The 21,443-nt window shown below is 43.2% G+C and overlaps 1 protein-coding gene across 7 annotated transcripts in view; it reads right to left on the bottom strand.

The window, feature by feature from the left end:
• Window positions 1-21,443, bottom strand: part of KIF16B (kinesin family member 16B) — a 276,301-nt gene that overhangs the window by 240,919 nt on the left and 13,939 nt on the right. The gene's annotated exons all lie outside the window — the stretch shown is intronic.

Here is a 21,443-nt window from a genome sequence, read left to right as displayed (position 1 = left end):
CTTTTTGATTCTTTAAGAAATATATCAACCACGCCTGTTTCCCTTTACTCACTTAATAGGCAAATCAATAATAGAAATTAATAGATATAAGATTTCAATAACAAGTTTGTATCTTCTTTTCCTTGTCTATGGACTGAGGCGGCACCTCAGCAGGAAACCCAGGACCCCGCCCTGACAAAGGCAGAAAGGGAAAGAGCCCCATGAAACCCCAGTAGGCAGGGACAAGGACCCTTCTCAGCAGGAAGCAGATACAGAAGAGACCTCCCGTCGTCCTTCAACTTCCATACTAATAATGAAGGCGTTCATGGCTCTCAGAAAAGAGTTAGGCAGGAAAGTTAGGGGTTGGTGGGTCTGCCTGCAAAGATACTGAGGTCATCCTAACCTAGAAGGGGTCCGTCCTAGCCTGCCCACAAATAAGCAAGCCAAAGGCATTTGGGGGCTAAAAATAACTCATATAAAGAAGCAAGTGGAAAATTAAGTACCAGTTTAAGCAAATCACTCGCACCCCCACAATGAAGACCCAATGACCTTCAACTCACCTGAGCCTCATTATATCCTTATTATAATATGATGCATATGCCTGGAAGTTCATTAATATCATTATAACAGACTGAATTCTGGGATCGAACATGCGCAGAAAGCAAATGATGAATCACTGCGTTCTATCAATCTTAAATGTCAATCAAGGAAGCTCACCCCTCTAAGAAAAGTAACCACCCACAACAAATAGGGATAAAAATCCCAAAGGCTTTGTTACCAGGCCTTTGAGCCATGCTTCTCTTGCTCAGGCCCGCTTCCACATCTGGAAGTGTACTTTCCCTTCTAATAAAGCTTTTCTTTTCTGCTGTATTTCGGTGTCTTGCTCAATTCTTTGTTCGAGACATCAAAAACCTGGACAACGTGCCGGGAGAGGATCCCACTCTCCAGTAACATATCCATTCAGAACAAGAAGTCAAGAGAACTCATGAAAAGTATAGTTCTCTAGAATAAATAACCATATATCTACACAATGGAGTGTTATGTCACTGAAAAAGGAATGAAGATCTCTATGCACTGCTACTGAGTGGAAGCCAGGATCTACTACTGCTAAGTGGAGAATGCAAGATGGAAAAAAGTATACACGGAATGCTACCACTTATATTTAAAGGTAAAAAGGATAACCTAAATTTTTTTTTTTTTCAAAACGCTACCTGTGGAGAAAGAAGAAAATGGAGTAGAAGGGACAGGGATAGATCCTTAGATTTCTTTAAAAATATGTATATACTTTAATCTAGAAATAATCTTCAGAATGATGAAAATAATTTATAGAAAAATGAAACAAAAGTATATTTTAAAATAACCTAAAATGCAAAAGTTGAAGCAAATAAACCTAACTGCACTGCACAGTGAGAAACAATTTCAATTACGACTGTATAGAGAAATTTGACTGTATAATGTAGTGGGACATAGCCTAAGGAGGAAAAAAATTATAAAGAAATCTTAAAGCATTTTCAGTCATATTTTTGGTGATAAAGTTTTGTCACTCTGAAATTTGTGTACTGTAGAATAACATGAGTAATTACGTTGGTGGCACTGAAACCAAGGTTTTCAGATGAAAGGAGATATAAACATAAGATTCATGAGGTTAAGTAAAAACTCTATAGTCCTGAATCTGAATGACAAAAACTAGCATAAACTTCATCTAAAGTTGACAGAACCCTGGCAATGGGGAAAGCCAGCTACCACGTTGTGAGGAGCCCTCTGGAGAGACCGAGGTATCAAGGTATGAGGGACTAAAGCCTGCCAGAGGCCGCGTGGATGGGCATGGACGCACTCCACCCCAGCCACACCAAGAAATGGCTGCAGCAGCCTGGCACCGAGAGTGCAGCCTTGAGAGACACCCTGAGCCAGAGGACCCAGCTAAACTCCCTCCAGACTCCTGACCCGTAAACTGTGAGAGAATACTGTTTTAAGGCCCCAAATTTTGGGGTACTGTTACACAGCAAGAGATAAATGATACAAGTAATGTAGGTGTGCTGGCTGGAAAATTACTGCTTGGCTATCGCCCATGGGAACATAGGCTATCACCCATGGGAACATAACATTCTAACAATAAGCTTTCTGCTTCTGTACCCCCGCTTGCACACCTGACCTGTGGGTTGACAGGTAGTGAATAGGAGAAAAATAGACCTTTGTGTTTAAGACAGAATGAGGAATGGGATTTAGGGCTTAAAAACTCTGTACCTCTACATTTCGGGGCTGCTTAATTTGGGGTCTGCGTACCCCTGGCAGACTCAGCTGGCTGAATAAAGAGCATGTTTCCTATAACTCACTGATTTCTGGTGGTCTGTGTGTCTTTCAGGGGCTGGCGGCTACAACATAGGGAGGAGGCAAGAGAATTAAAATGCTTAATCAAGCCACAATCAGAGACTGCAATGTGCTAATCAGCCCTGAAGCCAGACCAGGAGGACACCTTCAGAACAAAGGAAGATTTCTGCTGGATTACTAAAAACTCACTCCCCACATCTGTGGAGGAGAAACAGGAACCAAGAGTCATTCCTTATGGCTAAAACCATGCGGAACCTATGGAATAAAGGCTGGGAACTGCCAGAGGCCTTTCACTCTACATATTCTTACCTTTTCAGGCTACATACTCTCCTCCTTCCTCACTGTATGTCCATATCAAAGGAAATGGGTAAACGAAGTCTTTAAACTGTAACTCACAGGAACTGAAGAATGATATATAAACTGAATGCCCCTAACACTCAGGGTCCCTTCTCAGTGCCTTTATTCTGTCTCTCACTGTCCCTCTCACTCTCTGCCTCTGAGAAGAGACTACACTCTGTGGAGTGTTACCTCTTTTCTAATAAACTTTCCTTTTGACACTAACTTTGGCGTGTGTTGAATTTCTGTCTACTCTCTCTGCCAAAGGACTCTCTTCTCTCTGTGCAGGGCTTGGTCTCCCCGCCCCTGATCTCCACCCCTGGCAACTTGGGGAAATTTGCCCTGTCCTGCATCAAAATGATATGTCTGGGGTTTACTTTAAAATAATCTAGAGGTGGGGGAACCACGTGGGGATAGCATCCTGGCCACCTCAAGAGGAAGAGACAAAACACCTAAATCCAAGAGCATGTCATAGTAAACACCGTTCAAGAACTACAGTAAATTCCCACAGAATCCATTTAACCTTTCCAAGGCAGTTTGAAGAAGGGTGTGGCTAGATGAACAGTGACTTAAAGACAAGTAAACAAATGAAATCCCTCCCCTGTGCTAGGAGATTCCACTCCCACCCTCCAGGTCTTGGGCTGCTCCATCATGGACCAAAAAGTGAGAACTGCCTCAGGGACACCCTGAGTTCCTGTGGCCAGGAGCCATAAAACAAATACTTCACAAATTGACCCCTTTCCTACAGCAACTACCAGAAGTACATCCTGCCCAGCAAGAGAACTGCACGGGTGAGTTTTAATACCACAGACTGCTGCATCTGGGTCTCCATGGGTCATTCTCAGCCATTCAATGTGTGCCTAGATCTTCCACTTTAAAACCACTATTATCAACAAATGCCTGTTGGGTGCACAAAATTATCCAGGGATCTAAGAAGATTAGAAGTGACTCACAGTACTTGTCAATTCTTGTTTAAAAAACATGAAGCAATGCAGCTCATACAAATGCCTACCACTCCTGCTGGAAGCCAGGGATGAAGTAATGCCACAGCTCAGAGCTTTATACCTTTGGAGAGCCAAATTTGAAGGGCCCTCCACATGACCATTTATTGTAGCCTGTAGGTAACCACAAAAGTACTTTCCAAGTTTTAAACTAACATCCACTGTATAAAAACACTAGGAAAGATACTGACCGCAAAACCGTTATGTAATAAGCGCCTCTCTACCACTTCTGAAATCAAAACTGAAGATGCGAGGTGGGTTTCAAATGGTTCATCTCCTTGACATTGTATGACTGGGGTGTGATGGTGAGGAAGGGTGTGGTTACAAGTTCACTGTTCCGAGGGTCCATAGCTTTCCTCAAAAAACTGTGCCCCAAAAGATGGGAACCCCAGCTCCGACCCTAATTACTCAACATGTCACCGAGGACCCAGCAAGCATCAGTAGCCCTGGGAAATGTGTTAGAAATGAGGGATCTCAGGCCCCACCTCAGACATACTGAGTGGGAACTTGCATTTTAAACCTAGTGATTCCAAGAAACATTGAAGTTTGAAAAGCACTGCTCTGACATTACATTAACGTAAGAGAGTGATACCCGGTCTTCCATTTACTCTCATGAAACAAACTCCACAATATTCGTACTTTGTACATTGAGAAACTAACTTTGTATTCGGACCTTTAAGTTTTATTTCTAAAACTGCCTTGAAGGATATAGATATAACCTAAGTCAGCTAACACTGTCTCTACCCTTTGCTCTTAAATTGTATATCAGCTTCTGACCAAGAGCAATAAATATCTGACAGTTAGATCTAAGAAGCCATCTGGGTGTCATCACATCCAGGTTCCCTCGTTCTCATCACTCTGCCAAGCTATCAGCTTCTAGGCCTTTCTATCCCCAGACTGTCTCCCAATATCAGTGTAAAGTTGCTTGAAAACAGCTTGAAGTCATTTTAAAAGTAATCACAGGTCATCGAGATTGAGATGAAGATGGAGGCCATCTGTTCCAGGAGGGAAATTTCACAAATAACAATTTCCTAGATTGTTTTCTTCTTAAGCGTAAAAACTAAAACTATTAAGAAAAAGATTTATCTTTACTCCAAAAATAGTCTCTAAGTATAACATTTATAACAAAGATGCTAGCTAGAGTTTTAGCCATAGAGAGCAAATCTCACTGTAGTTCCATAAAATACTTATAGAAAAGCCAATGTTACCTCCATACAGTAGTTATGATGGCTGGAGTTATTAAATGTTGAAACTAACCTTTGCAAATTCCAAGAGGGTTGTCAAACTGCCACATATTTCAGAGATGAAGGAAAGAAGGAAGGTTCCAGGCCCCTCTTACCTTCCACACCTGCTCAGCCCATCATCCACTGGAGACTGGCGACTGCTCATGATCTCTTTACCCCAGGAAGAGATCATAGGTGACTTTAGGGTCCACGTGATACTTCATCCAACAGCCTTACCTCCCACTCCCCCAACCCCACCCAACATTCAGCTCCCTAGTCCTGTTCAACCTGCCCTCTATTTACCAACCTCAGACATGTCTGTCCACTCCGCAGCCACTGTCCCAGGTCGGACCACCACCACCCCTCCGTAGTCTCTTTGCCTCCAACCTTGTCCCCTCCCAGCCACACTCCATGCTGCTGCCAGAAAGATTCTTTTGAAATACAGACCTTACCATGAAGCTCCCTGCTTTCAACTCCTTCCGAGACTTCAAAAGGCTACAGGATAAAATACAGCTCTCCATGGTATAGAAAGTCCTTTGTGATCTAACCTTAACAATGTTGTCATTTAACACTACACCTATCCTATCCTCTCTCCTGGTCTCAGTCATCCCCTCCAGACTCAGCTTAGATGCCACACCCTCTGGAGAGAGTCTTCACAAGCCCTGTACCCTTTCCCCTCCTTAGATGACCTATCTGCTTCTCACCCACCAGACTGAGAACTTCTTAAGAGTAAGGACTTTGCCTGCCTGGTTCTTATATCCCCAGGCCCTGGAACAGATTCTGCAACTTTGAGGTGCTCATAAAATGGTTGTTGAATGTGATGGACTAAGACGTTAAATGAATGGTTCTTATCCCAGCCTATTCTTCATCATGTGCATCCTCTACTTAACTCCATCTTCCTACTAGCCCCCCTTACATCCTTTATTCTTGCTTTCCCACACACAGTATCTTTCCATCCACATTCTCAAGCAAGGCTTGTCTCAGGTCTAATTTGACTCACCTATACTGCTAAACCTTCAGAAACAATTTTCCTTCATACACCTATCTAGCTTATCCCATTCATACAGGTTTCATCCTTGTTGATGTCATCTCTCCAATTAGTCTAGAGAATCCCAGAGAAGATTCCTTCACACTCCACACCCTGAGTCTACCGAGCACAAGGAGGGCATGCTCCCAATCCCAGCTCAGTGCTTTGTCTTAATCCTTCATCTAAAAACTATAAAATACTAGGCACTGAGAGTTCCCCCAGCTCCAGTCAATTTCCTCTGACATTTAAAAAACATGGGAAATAAATCTTGACATTTTTCTCATATTGAAGAAAATAAATAATCCTAAAATATTATTTGAACATTGATTTGATAATAGAGCAAAATGAACTATGTCTCTCCCTGGCCACTTTGGTGAATTGGGTTTCTCAACCAAAAAGTCAATTATGGTTCCTTCATATTAAATAAGTAATTTATTTGAAAGGTCTAGAAACTAGATCATAAGATGCCACAAATGAACCAGCTGAAGTATAATGAGTTACAGATCAATTACTGGGAGGGAGTGGGGGTGGGGAATGTAAAATAGCCAATCAGAAAAAGAGATAAATTATGTCAGCTCTGAGATATATGAGCAGAAGAAAGCTTATCAGAAAAAGCAACCTTATGTTAATTCAAATGTTTTTGAAAATGTTTTTAAATTACTCAGCAATTCAAATTGATTCCATTTGTTAACTGTTGGTATTTTTGGCCACTCAACAATAAACGGCCTGAGTGAATGGTGCTGAGATCTCCAGACCTAGCCATGAGCTTGGAAGATTCTGGAGTGGCTCATTAAACTAGACTTCTGAAATAAATTAGTATCCCCCAAATTCACCTGAAAACTTACGTACTATGAACTAACATTTAATTGCCTTCATTTTGGTGGCAGGACACTCAACATCAAAAATAAAAACACTCTATTAAAAACAAAAACAAAAACATGTGACTTCCATGGTCACTACAATGGAAAGAAGCCCCAGGAACACTGTTAAGTGGGAGAAAGAACAAGTAGGAAAAAATGTGCAGACCATGATCCAGTCTGCGGTTAAATAAATAGATAAATAAGGCATAATATGCTCATATGTGCTTCTAGGTCCACAAAATACCTCTGAACATTCTGCAATGAGAAACAGGAAGCTGTTTATAGTGGTCACCTCTGGAGAGTAAGTGGGAGCAGGACCTCAGGAGATGAGAAAATGAATTGAACATTTTACTGCTGGAATTTATTTCAGCATGATTTAACATTCCTTTTATAACTAACACGAATGTAGTTCATTAAGAGACAAAAAGCTTCTGATTTAAAGCTTTGGGTGGCTCCTCAGTGCTCTAGGGTAAGTCCATGTCCTTACACGGCTTGAAAACAAGGGCTGGCTTACTGACCCTCTTCTCTTGACTGTCCAGCTATAGGAACACCTCACCTTCGCCTTGCACACTTCCACACTTCCCCCAGCACTTTGTGCACTGCCTAGATTTGCCTCTCCCCTTCTTTCTTACCTCTCTACGAAGTGGTGCTCAACATTCAAAACCAGGCCCAGATTCTCCTCTTTCGGAAAGCATTTCTGAACCCTTAGGCTCAATAAATTGCTCAGTCCCTCTGCTCAACCCAATAGCACTTCTCATTTTCTCTTTTATTAAGAGTTCTAGATAAAATACAGGACACCCCACTAAATCTGAATTTCAAGTAAATATTTTTTTAGTATAACTATATCCCAAATATTGCATGAGAACTATTCATACTTTTGCTTGCTAACTCTGATGCCACCATCTCTTACCCCGGGTATGCACCCAGTGGGCTCCTCTTGTGAGATGCATATGTATCAGCCTCGCTTCCTCCAGCCCAAAGAGTGACTGAGCAGAGACTTCAATTACACCTACACCTTCAGCACCCAACAGTGTAGTGGAGGATCTAGAAATAGGTGTCCCCTCGCTTATGTCGAAGTATGGAAACGAACTTAGGGAAGGCTCCTCTACAGAAGCCTCTTTTCCTTATCTCTTCTGATTGGTTCTGAGCACTCAAAGATTCTGTGATTGCTGACTACTTTCAGGTGCTCCCCATGCAATCCATAAAAGCCTTCAATGCAGTTTCTGAGAAAAACCCAGGGGAAACATGTACTGAAAAAAGTTCTCGAGTGGATTTTTCAGGCAATCACCCTGACTCGATTTCAGCTCCACAGAACACACTTCAGACACAGAAGTCAGCTAGAGGTCAGTAGCGCCATGACCTACATCCAAATGCCAACCTCGAGTGGCAGCCAGTGAGAATCTGCACAGCCTCCACTCTAGTCCCTATGGGCTACCACTATGAACAAGCCAAGGACAACACTGCTGTCATAGTCTCATATGCTATGAGCATCCCAAGCTAAGTGAAATCCTCTGCTGCTCCCTGCTATAGTAGGAGGGAGCTATTAAGCTGAGCCTTTTATTATCTTCCCTGGCCTAGAGAGGGTATAATAAACCTAAAAGATTAAACAAAGACCCAGCTGTAACAGACTGGGATTCCAGAGAGACAGGCAACCTGAGGCGGTGTAGCATGCAGGGTGCTCATTAAGGTGTGACCTTGGGATCAACATCTGGAGAAAGAAGGAGACAAAAGCAGGACTGGGCAGAGGGAGCAAACCCAAGGACTAACCCGAGGACAGCCCTGGCCAACCTCACAAGCATTTGTGGAGCTACAGACACCCTTTGGAGTTGCTAAGGTTGGGCCAAGATGGCCATGTCTTTATACCCCTGAATTAAGCAGTCACAGAATGAGGTCTGCCTGGGGAAGGGGTGCAGTCTTGGGCCCCTGAGGGGCTGACACTAAAGGCCATGACAACAGCACTGCAGCAACTGGGCAATAAGCTTCAGCAAAGGACGATCTGGGCAGTAAGCACGGGGTCCACCACACCAACTCCCCTGAACTGATGATGCTGTAGAGCATGCTGACAAGTGGCAGCCACCACCCCAATTCTCCAGCAGAGAGCGATAAGCAAGAAAGAAAGCAGATGCCTTTTCTGTTTCCAGCTGAAGTAAAGACAATCAGAATTGCCTCAATACAAATGGGCTGCCTTGAGATGTGCAGAATCATCACTGAGGAGGTTTAGTCAGAGGCTAACAAATCCTTACCGGGAACACTATGTGGGGAGATTTATGTGTTCATTCAGTCCACAAATATTTAGTGAGGACCTCTGACATGCCAGATAACACTCTAATTGTAGGAAAAGAGTGGTAAACAATACAGAGTCCTCCTGGTGTCTGCACTTCAGTTGGGATGAGGGTAGGTAGGGGGAGGGGCAGAGTTTAGGAAAAAATAAATACAATAACATTTTAGATACTGGTATGTGCTATAAAGAAATGTAAGGGCAGAGGCTGAGGAAGGCAAACAGTCATAAAAGACCTCACCAGGGGGAACCTGTGAGCAAAGACCTGACCAGAATGAGGCAAAGATCTGGGAAGAGCATTTCAGGTAAAGAGAACGGCAGGTGTGCAGAGATCCTGGGGCAAGAACCAGCCAGAGTTCTGGGAGAAGAGCAACAAGGCCAGCATGACTGCAAAATGGAAGAATGAGGCCAGGAAAAGAAGCAGGGATCACATTTCATCAAGCCGTACAGGCCTTGGTTTAATGGCTAAGACTTTAGAACTAAAATGTGCTAGGAAGCCACAGACATGGGAAAGTTTCAGGTACAGGGGAGTGGCAAAATTGCATTTATATATTTAAACTGTCCCTCTAGCTGCTGCACACAGACTCCGGAGGGGCGAGAGTGAAGCAAGGAGCCCAGTGAGGAGGCCGCAGAGCGGTGCTGGGTCAGGGGTCCTAGTGAAGATGAACCCAAAAGATCCAGATTCCCAAGCCCTGATGATCAGCAGAATCATCGGAAGAGCACAATCCACAACTACCAATCGAAGGATAGGGAGCAGGGATCTGTATATTTAACCTCCTAGGAGATGCCGATGACCAATCAAGCTTGGGAGCCACTGCCCCAGTTGTCTGTGACCTCTCCTCACATCTGAGGAGCTAGGACTCTGTAAGCGTGTGGAACCTTATGTGCCCCTCTGCTCTTTCTGAGACAGCGCTTCACAAGGTGCTCTCGTCTGATCCTCTGAATGGCGCACCAGGCGCACCAGCTAGCCCCAATTCCAGAATGAAAATCCAGAGTGGGACTATGCCTCTTGGGTTGTCACTGTTGGCTTCCCACTGGGGCTTCTTAACTAGACTCTAGAACACCAAAGTCATTGAGAAACACTGTAAAGTGGGGAGAAAGAGCAAGCAGCAAAACAGCATGAAAACTACAAGTCAGTTTGCAGAAAAACAGAAAGAGGGGTGAGGGGAATAATATACACATCACTGAGGTACTATTTTCCAACTTCTCCAAAAGGTCCATAACTAGTACCATTCTAGAAGCACAGGAGTGCGGATAATTCACTCAGGGCATTGGGTTTAATTCTGTCATGAAAGCCTGGCCCCGGCTGACAAAGCTGGTAGAAAGCTGAAGAATTTCAAACATTACAAAATTCAAGCCCAAAACCATAAAGAACTAAATTCTGCTCACGACCAAAGATGATGATGACACTTTCACAGGGAATGTTGGATAGTCTGCAGTTGGACAAGTAGGGCCAAGATAGGGAAGGCCTTGTGGGCCAAGATGAGGCTCAGGTGACAAGAGGATGAACTCAGAAGAGACCCAGTCTATGACCTCATCTCACAAAGAGAGAAACCGATACCTCAAGAGGTTAAGTGGCTTGCTCAAAGTTGCTACTACAGAGTCAGCATTGTGAAAGGTTAGAGGAATTAACCAAGCAATCAATACTTCAAAGCCACAGAGATCTACTAAGAGCAGTCCCGGGGATTATATAAGCTTGGGGTCCAACAGGAACACAATGAGCCAGTCAGCATATTTAAGGAATCCACACAAAGATTACTCTCTAAACAGGATTCATCGTCACCCAAGCTCCCCGATCCCATTCCAAACCATTCCTTCTTCCAGGACTTACAAAGACCCTCATGCTGGTCCCTCTACCTGACTTTTCCTTCAAAGCCCTTGACAATATTTCCTCCTCCAGGAGGCTTCCCAGATCCCTCTTAGCCAATATCTTCTGTGTGATATTCCATAACACACTGCAACAGTTTCCACATTCTACCTGTTTACTGTTGGACAACTAGATGTTTATCTTCCCCACCAATCTAGATGCTTCCTGAGGGCAGACATAACACTCTACTTTTTATATACCCCCCAATACAACCAAGCACTTGGATGAATGAATGAATGAATGAGCAATGAAAGAATGAATGAAACAGTTAAACGAAAAACAAGATATTATTCTTGAACTCAAGCACTAATATAAAGTTAATGCTTCAAAATTTGTTATACATTTTTAATTTTTAAATGCAGGTGCATTTTCCTAAAAATATCAGTTAACTTAGCAGATGTTAACTCCACAAGCAGAAACAAAGCTCGGCTCTTCCCACAGACCCACAGCTGTGACTCTGACTCCAGAGCCAAGGCATAGGGACCTTCTGTCTCTTTTGAGACACAGGAAAGAGGAATAAAAGGATGTGCATATGGCCAAACTTCTTCAATATGCTTCTCCAAAATACACAAGCAACTTATTCATAAAAGAAAAGTGGAAGTTTAAGAGGTGTGGTGTAAGTATAAACGCTGGGAACATAAGAACACTTAGTAATACTTCCTTTTGTTTTCCTATGTTCGAACATTAAACCAACTATTGAATGCCCTGAGATACTCTAGTTTAGTGCTGCAGCACCATGACACAAAAAGAAATGAGTGTTCTCTGCTCTTTATCCACACCATCACTACGACCCTCCTTCCAGATGTATCTGTTTTAGAAAAAATGTTCTCAAGGACAGCCTTAAAAAAAAAAAATACATAGCTGACCTATAAAAAAAAGATTGATTCCTTTTACAACACTGACAGCTAAATATAACAGATAGGAAAAAGGTATGCTACAAAATCCTAAATTGCAGGACTTTTTCTTCAAAAGACTTTACTTTGAGTTAGAGTAGAATACAAAGCAATCTTGGTTTTGCGTAGCTTCTTCACCCAGCACAGTGCCTGATGTTGTCAAGTTGAGTGGTTTAATAACTTGCGGCGGGCAGGGGGGCCGGCGGGGGGCACTGGGCTTTAGGGACCTGGGTTCAAATTCTCAGTAGCTCTGTGACTTTTACACCTGATTTAACTTTGCTGAGTCTTGGTTCTTCACCTGTAAAATGGCTGACTAAAACCTATCACACATGTTTGCTACAAAGTACTGACTGTACAGCAATGTTCTGGGTATTGAGCTACCCTGATATATAATTTTTTGCTGAAAGACATGATACAAGGAAGCAGGCGACACAAGGCCAGGCGCACAGCAGACAATCAATGTGCTCATTTCCATCACAAATCCAAGATCCATCCATTTATTCAGCAAGTGCTCACTGTGCCTCTACTGTTCAAAGTACTGGAGATATATCAGCAAACAAAACCAATAAAAAGTCCTGCTGTCTGGGAGCTTACACTCTAGTGGGATGATTAATTTTAACAAAACCTTTCCAGTGCTTTCCCAAAATGGGTAGAAATGGAGGGAATTCAGAAAATACATTTTGGCAAATTTTTTAGCCACATCTCAAAAAAAAAAAATACAGAATCATCATATAGTTGATCTTCGTAAGTGTTGTCGATGAAATGCTTTATCTTCATCAGCACAATCCAGAGGCTACAGTTCATTAAGAATATCAAAACATCAAAATTCTTTCACTTATTTTTAAATACTTGTGTATTCTGTCCAGTTATTCTTACTGTGTACTGACTGTCCAATCTGAAGACATGTATCGCATGCTGTCCTGCACTGTGCCTGGCAGCCCTTTACTCACTCTCCTCTAGGGCAGGCTTGCAATATTCACTTGTATATTAAAGAGAGCAACAGTGGCCAGTGGCTTTAGTGGGTCAATGGACAAATGCAGATGTCTCTCCTTTACAAAGCTCTTTGGAAGATAGAGATATGTATAATCACGTTCTTCTCCTTCAACAGCCCAGAATCACCCCCACATGGCTGAAAGCAAACAATCTGTAAAAGCAAAGCCTATTTCCAGGTTGGATGGGTGGTTCACCCCACCCCAGGCACGGGAGTCCACACAAAAGAGAAACCTGATTTCAGCTGGCATGGTAAGTGAAACACAGTCGCTCCAAAAAGGAAGCCTGATCATTGCCTAAAGCAGCACCCCCATTTTGTATACTGGGAGAGAAGGGCATAGGTCACCAGCAAGTTCCTTTCCAGGATATTCTTGGAACACCAAACTGAGCCATACTGCCTTCCTCAGTGCTTGACAAAGAGCTGCTCCCTGCTGCCTCTGCTCTCATCCCTTTCAGACCGCATTGATCAGACACAGAAGGTCATTCCTTACCTGGGCTTTCTAAGCAGCGATATAACTCACATGGCAGCAAAGAAACAAAATAGGAGGAAGCCACACACTACACTTAGGCAGATTTTCTTTTTGCCGTCACCTGGGAAATATCATCAGGAGAGCACACTGACCATTATCCAGGGCATCCAGTACCTAGAGCATGTCCAGTAAATCAAATGTCCAGCAAGGACCTCCAGCCCACAAGTTCTCCAACTCTGCCATGCACAGAATCTCCAAGGGGCTTTAAAATTCCTGATGCCCTGCTGTACTCCACCCCAGTTAAATCTGACTCTCCAGGGTGGGAAGCCATCAGCTGAGATGTGAGGCCAGTGTCCTAAAGTCCTGGTTTCTCCACCTCCCCACATTAAAAAAGGAAACAACGGGCCCAAAAATGGAGTCCCTTGTGCTAAGCCCCAGGTCAGCAAACCAACACTTAATACCTAACCTAAGTGCAATGTTGACCTCTCCCAAGAATAGAGTCTTAAACCAGTCAATCTGGAGTTTCCCAGTCGATACAAGTAAGGTAATCTGCCTGACAGAACCCTGCATGCCATCCTGGCCTCTAAGGAAAGACGACCAGTACCTGAAACCACTATTAGCTTCCCTGTCCCACCTGCTTCTGTTTTGTAGAGCAACTCGGAGCTCCTTTCCATTTCCAAGATGAGACACTGCCTAATTCATGAATCGTTAAATAAAGCCCAAGATCTTTAAAATTTGTTTAACTGAATTTTTTTTAACAACTGCTAAATGTCTGAGAGGGACAACTTAGGGCTCTTGCATAGATGTCACTACAAAAGCCCAAAGGAGAAAGTGAACCATGACATAAACCTGGGCAAAGCCTGATGAGGAAGTTGAAAAAACCAAGCAGGCCACCAAAACCATCAGCAAAGAAGAAAAGGCCCTCAAGCACAGGCAGGCAGCACGCACAGAATCAGAGCACTGCAGCCCAGCATGTCAGAGCTCGAAGGGCCAGGTTGAGGCTCTGGATCTCTAACTGATCAGCACTTGGATGACCACCAAGCCTATCCACCCATCTGTAAAACCATCAGGAAGAGTCCCACCTGCTCTCTCTGCCTCAGAGGAGACTACAATTCAGAGGATGGATGTGAAGAGCGCAGGGAAGGACAAGCTTACCCAGATGGAATCACTGTCCTTATTTAGCATCACCAGCACAGTTCACAGAAGCCCCTTGAGAGCTTATCTTCCAGGAGCCCCTGCCTCCCATGGCTCCTCTTTCCTGATCTTTGTGGCAACCAAAAAAGGACCAGTCTCTGGAAGCATGCAGTGAAATTCAAGGATGCCTGTGACACAACTGTGGGTTGAGGAAAGAGCACTCAAAGGTGAAACACTGAAAACACGAATTGCAGTGAAGTGGTAAGGGGACATGGTCTAAAGTAAATAAAGAGCTGTAAATAAGCAGATAAAGGAGAAAAATTTTTAAACGTTCATTCTAATCTATAAGTTCTACAATGGCTTCCAAGGCTAGGACTGGTACACCCTATGTTCTAAAACATCTTTAATTGGTTGACAGTATTTTAAAAATCAGAAGATTTTACATAAAAATCTGGGTTTCTGACTTCCCATGAAATATGGAAGCACTCCTGAGTCTGCGTTCTATAGGACAACCAAGGTGGCTTTGAGGCACAGTCCTGCCCAGCCCACCCAGATCAGATGCTGCCCCCTGGCTCATCAGACAGGAGTTGAGACCACCTCCGAGGAAACTAAGAGACTTCAGAAAAGGGATTATGCATTTAACAGCAAAAAAAAAAAAAAAAACTTTTTTAAATGGCTAATTGGCAGCAAAATTAAAGAATCTCAGACTTCATGTACTTTCTGTTGGATTTTATTATCTTCTCCCACCCATGATGCCTCTAAGGGAAAATGAGCAATGAAAAAAGCTGGCTGAGGTGATGAAACTAATCAAGCTGACTTTTAACAAAGTAAAACACAATTTAACACAGCTAGGAGCAAATAAGGTTTGATTTGTTCAGGTTTTCTAATATCTTATTTAGGATTTATTAAAGAAACCACCAGTGAGGGACTTTCTCATAACCTCCTGTCTTTTCGGCAGAAGCTCTACCTCTCTAATTTACAAGCCCTCTGACTCCTTGACAGTATTTTCACCTCTTGATGCCCTCTATGTGTGCAACTTTGAAAAATGAAGCTGCCATTCCCCAGAGCTCTAACACAGGGGTGCTATTAGCAGATTCTTAACACTCAAGAATTCATCCATCCCAGATTCCTTGAAATTGAATACACTACCACAATTTACAGACAGAAATAAAAAGAATAACCTTGTCATCAAGCCAGAAGGGCCTGAGGTAAGAAAGTCCTCTGATATCACCATTCTCTTTGCAATAAAATAGGGACAGAAAGCAAAAACAGGTCTGGCCTCATTTCTGTGGCTCAACTGACCAAATAGTCTATGCACAATAATGCAGGTCTCCTCCTAGGCCAGCCATATGAGGGCGAAGGAAGTCTCAAGTTGCACCTGGCATAATACTTATACCTCTAACCTGGATGTCATTTCAAAGAAGAGGAGACGGGGTGGGAGCCAGCACACAATGTAATGGCACTGTCTCAGGCCAGAGGTCTCATCTTGCGATAACAAGATGACATCAAATGAGCAGTTCTACTTTGTTTCACTCAAGTCCTTAAAGCTCAAGTGTCGCCTTTCCATTCTTTTATGACTAGTCATGCTTTTAATTCAGCTTCTCCTGCACACTGATGCTTCCTCTGAGACCCCTAGCCAAGTCTATTAAATATTCTTGTAGAAGGTTTTTTCCTTTTCACCCACAGTACTTCTCTCAGCCTCTAAACAAACACCATCTGTGGGATTTTCATATCTGCCTCTCCAACTAGATCATAAGCAACAAAAGAGCTGGAATGTGCTGTGGTTTGGGTGATTCGACAGGTAGTTGGTTGGCTGGGTAGATAGGGAGCTGGGTGGAAGAATGGATGAGTAAGTGGGTGGACAGGGGTGAGTGGGCAATGAGGACGGGTTGGTGGGGGCATAGGCCACTGACCTGCTAGGTGAATGGTTCCTGAGTAGGTGAGTGGGAGAGTGGATCTACTCCAACCGCAATGCACTAACTAGTTCAGGATCCTACTTGACCAGTCATACCTGATGGCCTCCCAAATAGGTCTAGGAGCAGCTGTCTCACTCCCTGGCTTTCTAATACAAAAATCTCATCAAGTTATACCCATTTGTAAAATGGCTTCCATTACCTACAGAATCAACTTAAAGTTAAATCCTTTTTAGAATAATGGATAAGAAGAAATAATAAAGTTCCGACTACACAAATCAGAGAGCCCCATAATCTGAACCTCCCACTTCTCCAAACCCCACTCTCACCAGCCATCTGCAGTTTCAGCCATGCCATAATGTTTTGCAGCTCCCTAATCATGCTCAACAGTTTAGGGCCTCAGTATCCTTTCTGCTTAAAATGCTATTGCTCATCTTATCTGCTTGGCTTATTCATCCTGCACAGTACTGACTTCAGTCATAATATACTCTAAGACAGGGGTCCCCAACCCCAGGCCGTGGACCAGTACTGGTCCGTGGCCTGTTAGGAACCAGGCTGCACAGCTGGAGCTAAGCAGCAGGCGAGTGAGCAAAGCTTCATCTGTATTTGCAGCTGCTCCCAGCACTAGCATCACCGCCTCATCGCCATCAGGCGGTGATGCTATCGCTGGGGAGCAGCTGCAAATAAATTCTCATAGGAGTATTGGTCCTTGTGCATCAGGCATTAAATTCTCGTAGGAGTATTGGTCCCTGTGCCAAAAAGGTTGGGGACTGCTGCTCTAGGATGTTCCTCTCAGTCTTCAGAAGGAGCCACTCTCAACACGTCCCCACCCTCACGCTGTCATGCCTGGAGTACACCTAGAGAACCTGTGAAGGTCTCTTTATATCTGTTGCTCCCACTAGATCATGAGCTACTGGAGAAGAGGGATCATATCCTCATTCATCTGTGACCAAAGAAAGGGTTCAATAAAAGCTGGATAGCTGGACAGGTGTCAAGGTCACCAAAACTGCTCTTCACCAAGCTGTCTACTCAGACTTTAAAACTTAACTTCTGCCATCACACCTTGACTGTACACTTGGATCATACTGATCTCCCTTTCTCCAAACACCGGCTGTACTTTATTATCTACACAACAGAATCTAATACTCGGTGACTAATAGGCACCATTACTGAGTCATATAAAATTCTGCTCCATCATCAAAATATTCATGAAAAATCCTAAAAGGTACAACGCAAATCTATAAGTTACTGTTGACTGTACCCATTCTGTGCAAGCACTTCACAGCCATTAATTCCTTAAATCATAAAAACTTGATGAATAAGGTATTATTATCCCTATTGTACAGATGAGGGAAGAGATCAGAAGACTAATGTGTCCTTAACAAAACCATGCAGGTAGCTAGTGGCAATGCTAGAACCATGTGATTTACCTACCCTTCCACATCATGCCTTTATCACACCTCTATTATATTGAGCACTGTGTGAATGTTTGAGATTATGGGGCAGCAAAATCTCTACCTCAATAATTTAATCAAACCACAGTCCAAAGGCATTCTTCCAAAGAAAGCTTTAAAAAAAAAAAAAAAGACAATTCCTCATGTGCAGAAAGCACTTAATGTCTGCTGGATGGATGGATGAATGAATAAGAAATGACAAATCAATAACTACAAACATGCCCCAAAAGACTAAGGAAGAAGGTATAAAAAATAAATCAGATTTATGCAGGACTAAATAGCAATAGCTACCTCTCAAAAGTCAGAGTAGAATAAAAGAAAAAGGGGAAAGATGGCAAAAGCAGAAACAACCACAAAATCCTCTGACTGTTCAAAATTAAGATAGAGAGGAATCCCAGCCAAGATCAAATTAGAGACAATCAAATCAGTTCTATAAACATTTGGGTTTCAGGAAAAGAGAAATGAATTTCTTCCTCCAATTCTTTAATTCATGTATCAGCCAACAGAAAGGACAGGAAATCTGAAAACTATTTGTTAGTAGAAAAGGTAGACTAAGTTACCACTGAAAATAAGATTCCGTTGAAAAAAGGCCTGCCTCTGGAGAGTTCTGACCTTCCCTCCTCACCACCCTCCTCCTTCCAACACTGGTCCACTGATAACAACACACTGAATATCAGCCCCCATCTCCCAAACTCACCTTCAGTAGCTGTCCACTGCCAACGGAATAAAGGCTGTCGATCTTAGTGCTACAAGGATTTACAGGTCACTTTAGTGCAAGCTCTTTAACAGACATTCTAGCCTGGTGATAAGCCCAGGGAAGGAAAAAAAAAAAACAGCACAGCCAGGTGACAGCACATCTGCCTCAACAGTACAGCTCCCTGCCTTCTCCCACTGCTCCTCTACTCAACCTTTCAGTTTTGAACAAGCAGGTCACTAACTCACCAGCCTGAGCTTCCTAAGGACAGAAACCATGCCTACTGGAGCCTCCAGGGCCTAACACGATGGTTGGCACTTCGTAGGTGGTCAATCAATGCTTGCGGGGTGAATGATCATATGAATGATCATGATCTTATATATTCATGCCTCTTGTCAAATCATCCACTTCACTACTTCCATTCTTGCCACCTTAGAGTCCATTCTCCACCAGCAGCCCAAGTGACGTTTTGATAACATAAGTCAGATGGGTCACTCCCATTCTCTCACCCTTCCAGCGGCCCTAACCACACTTAGAATAAAGCCTAGGAACATACCACGGTTTACTGGGCCCTATATGGCCCACCGCACTACCCCTCCATCCCTGCTCTCAGGTCCCTCTGCTTCCTGCATCCAGTGCACATTCTAGGCTCACTCCCGCTTTAGGGCCTTTGTACTTGCTGCTCCTTCTGCCTTGAACATTCTTCCCAAATATTCCCACAGTTCACCATCTTCTTTCAGCCGCACAGAGAGTACTTCCCTGACCACTGTTTTCTATAGTTATCTATCCCTTTACTCTACTTTATTATATAACTTTCAACCACCTACCATTACACATGATCAACTGTCTCCTCACAGACCTGCAGTGTCCAATACAGCAGCCACTATCCATCCACATGTGCCTACTGAGCACTTGAAATGTGAGTTGTGCTATAAGTGCAAAATACACGCCTTACTACAAAAAAATATATATATATGTAAAATAGTCTACTGATTGCATGTTGAAATGATAACATTTTGAATATATTGGGTTAAATTAAATATATTATTAAAGTTAATTTTACCAGAAAATTCTAAATTACATATGTGGCTCAAATTGTATTTCCATTAGACAGCAGTATACTAGAACATAAGCTCCCTGAGGGCAGCCACTATATCTATTATGTTCACCAATGAAATCTCAAAACTTTAAACAGAACCCTGGATATAGAGGCGCTCAACAAATACTTGATGGTTTAAAGAACTTTCCCCTACTATGGATCTTTCCCATCTTATAAGGTGCAGATCAAGCCTTCCCTCATCCCTGAATCTTTCTGAGATTGCCCCACTGGGCACTTGTTCCTCCAGTACCTAGCACATGGTCCAGACAGTTAGACACTCAGTAAGTCCAGTAATTCAGAGCATCTATGGTACATTAGGCGTTTTTATGTATCATCTACCTCATTTAATCGTCATAGACAAGCAGGAGGAGGAATATGAGGGGGACTATTAGACTCATGTTACAGAAGAAGGAGCTGAGGCCCCGAGAAGTGAAATGACACACCCACGCTCACACAATGAGCAACTGGCAGACCTAGAAAGCAAACTCCTGTCTTCCAGCCTAGCCCTGGGCACCTGGCCCTTCACCTAAGGCTCAGGCTAGAGGCTGGCATCATACCCACAGACATGATCTGCACTGCCTGAACAGTAATCTGTTTGCTTTTATGTTTTAGCCATAATTCTTGCCAACATTTGTCATGTTAGAGATGTTAACAGTCTAGGTTCCCATTCTTATTTAACACTTGCTACATGCCAAGCCCCAAGACCATCCAAGAACAAAACAGAAATGGCCTCTATCCTCATGGAGGGATTCAGACAATAAACCAACGAATAAGGCAAATACATAGTAGGACAAGTTGTGAGAAGTGATGTAAAGAGAAAAAATAGAGAAGGAAGATAGGACACATCAGGGCTGGGAGATAACATGTTCAATGGGATAACTGAGGGGGTGACATTTGAGCAAAAATTCTAAGGAAAGAAGATGTGGGATACATGGCCATCTAGATTTCCACATATCCAACAGATGTGGCAAGTGCAAAGGTCCTAAATGGCATCACTGGAACAGAGAAACATTGCCTCTCCAGACATAAGGTGCAGTAGAAATAGATAACTTCCCCTTTAAGGTATGGAATTGTTACTGGAAAGTGATTTCCCAGCTAGTAGGCATAGTTCCCAGACTTCCCTGCACTCCATTGGTACCCATGTGATCAATGGAAGGTAAGCACTAGTAATGTGTCTCTTCCACACCAAAGCGGCAAGAAGCAGTATGCCTTCCCCACCCTCCAGCATCCTTCCACCAGCTACAGAGATGACACTGAGGCCTCAGAGAGTGGAGGCTCCAGAAAACAGAAAAACCACCTGCTAACTGGAAACCACAAACAGTGACCTGCTTATGTGAACGAAAAATATACTTCTTTGGTGGCTTTAATGCTAAGCCATTAAAATGTGGGGGCAAATTTGTTACAGAAGCTCGCAAGTGCCCCTCCACGCACAATTCCCTCCTCGACTCTGAAGCTGAGAATCTGCGGCTATTCATCTTCTCCATGCTGAGCTCCTAAGGTGGATTACTGCAGGCCTGCCTGGTCCCTGCAGGCACCAAGTTTGTGGCCCTTGTATTATAGATTTAACTAATTATGCCTAAGACCAATCCCTGACACAACACTGAGACCTGCCTTCCCTCAACTCACTCTAAACTCCAACCCTTTCTGCCCCATCAAGGATTAAAGGTCTCACCATGTCCCTTCCATTTGACATGTGGAACCAATTAATCCAACCAAGGTGTTGACAGCTCGAAGTGCCTGTCTATAGTCCAACAAAGGATGCCAGAAGGCCTAATTCCTCAATCTTTTGAATGAACAGAGCTATTGTGGAGGAAGTATTATCTATTCTTACCCTTAATATTATATCAGTATGGGCAAAGTTCTCTAAGAGCAAGAAAAGCTTAATAAGATGTTTTAC

The sequence above is a fragment of the Pteropus medius genome, unplaced genomic scaffold (assembly GCF_902729225.1).
Source record: "Pteropus medius unplaced genomic scaffold, Ma_sr-lr_union100, whole genome shotgun sequence".
In the NCBI taxonomy this organism is placed as follows: Eukaryota; Metazoa; Chordata; class Mammalia; order Chiroptera; family Pteropodidae; genus Pteropus; species Pteropus medius.
Note: the sequence above shows the minus strand (reverse complement) of the source record. Positions and strands in the feature narration are given on the sequence as shown.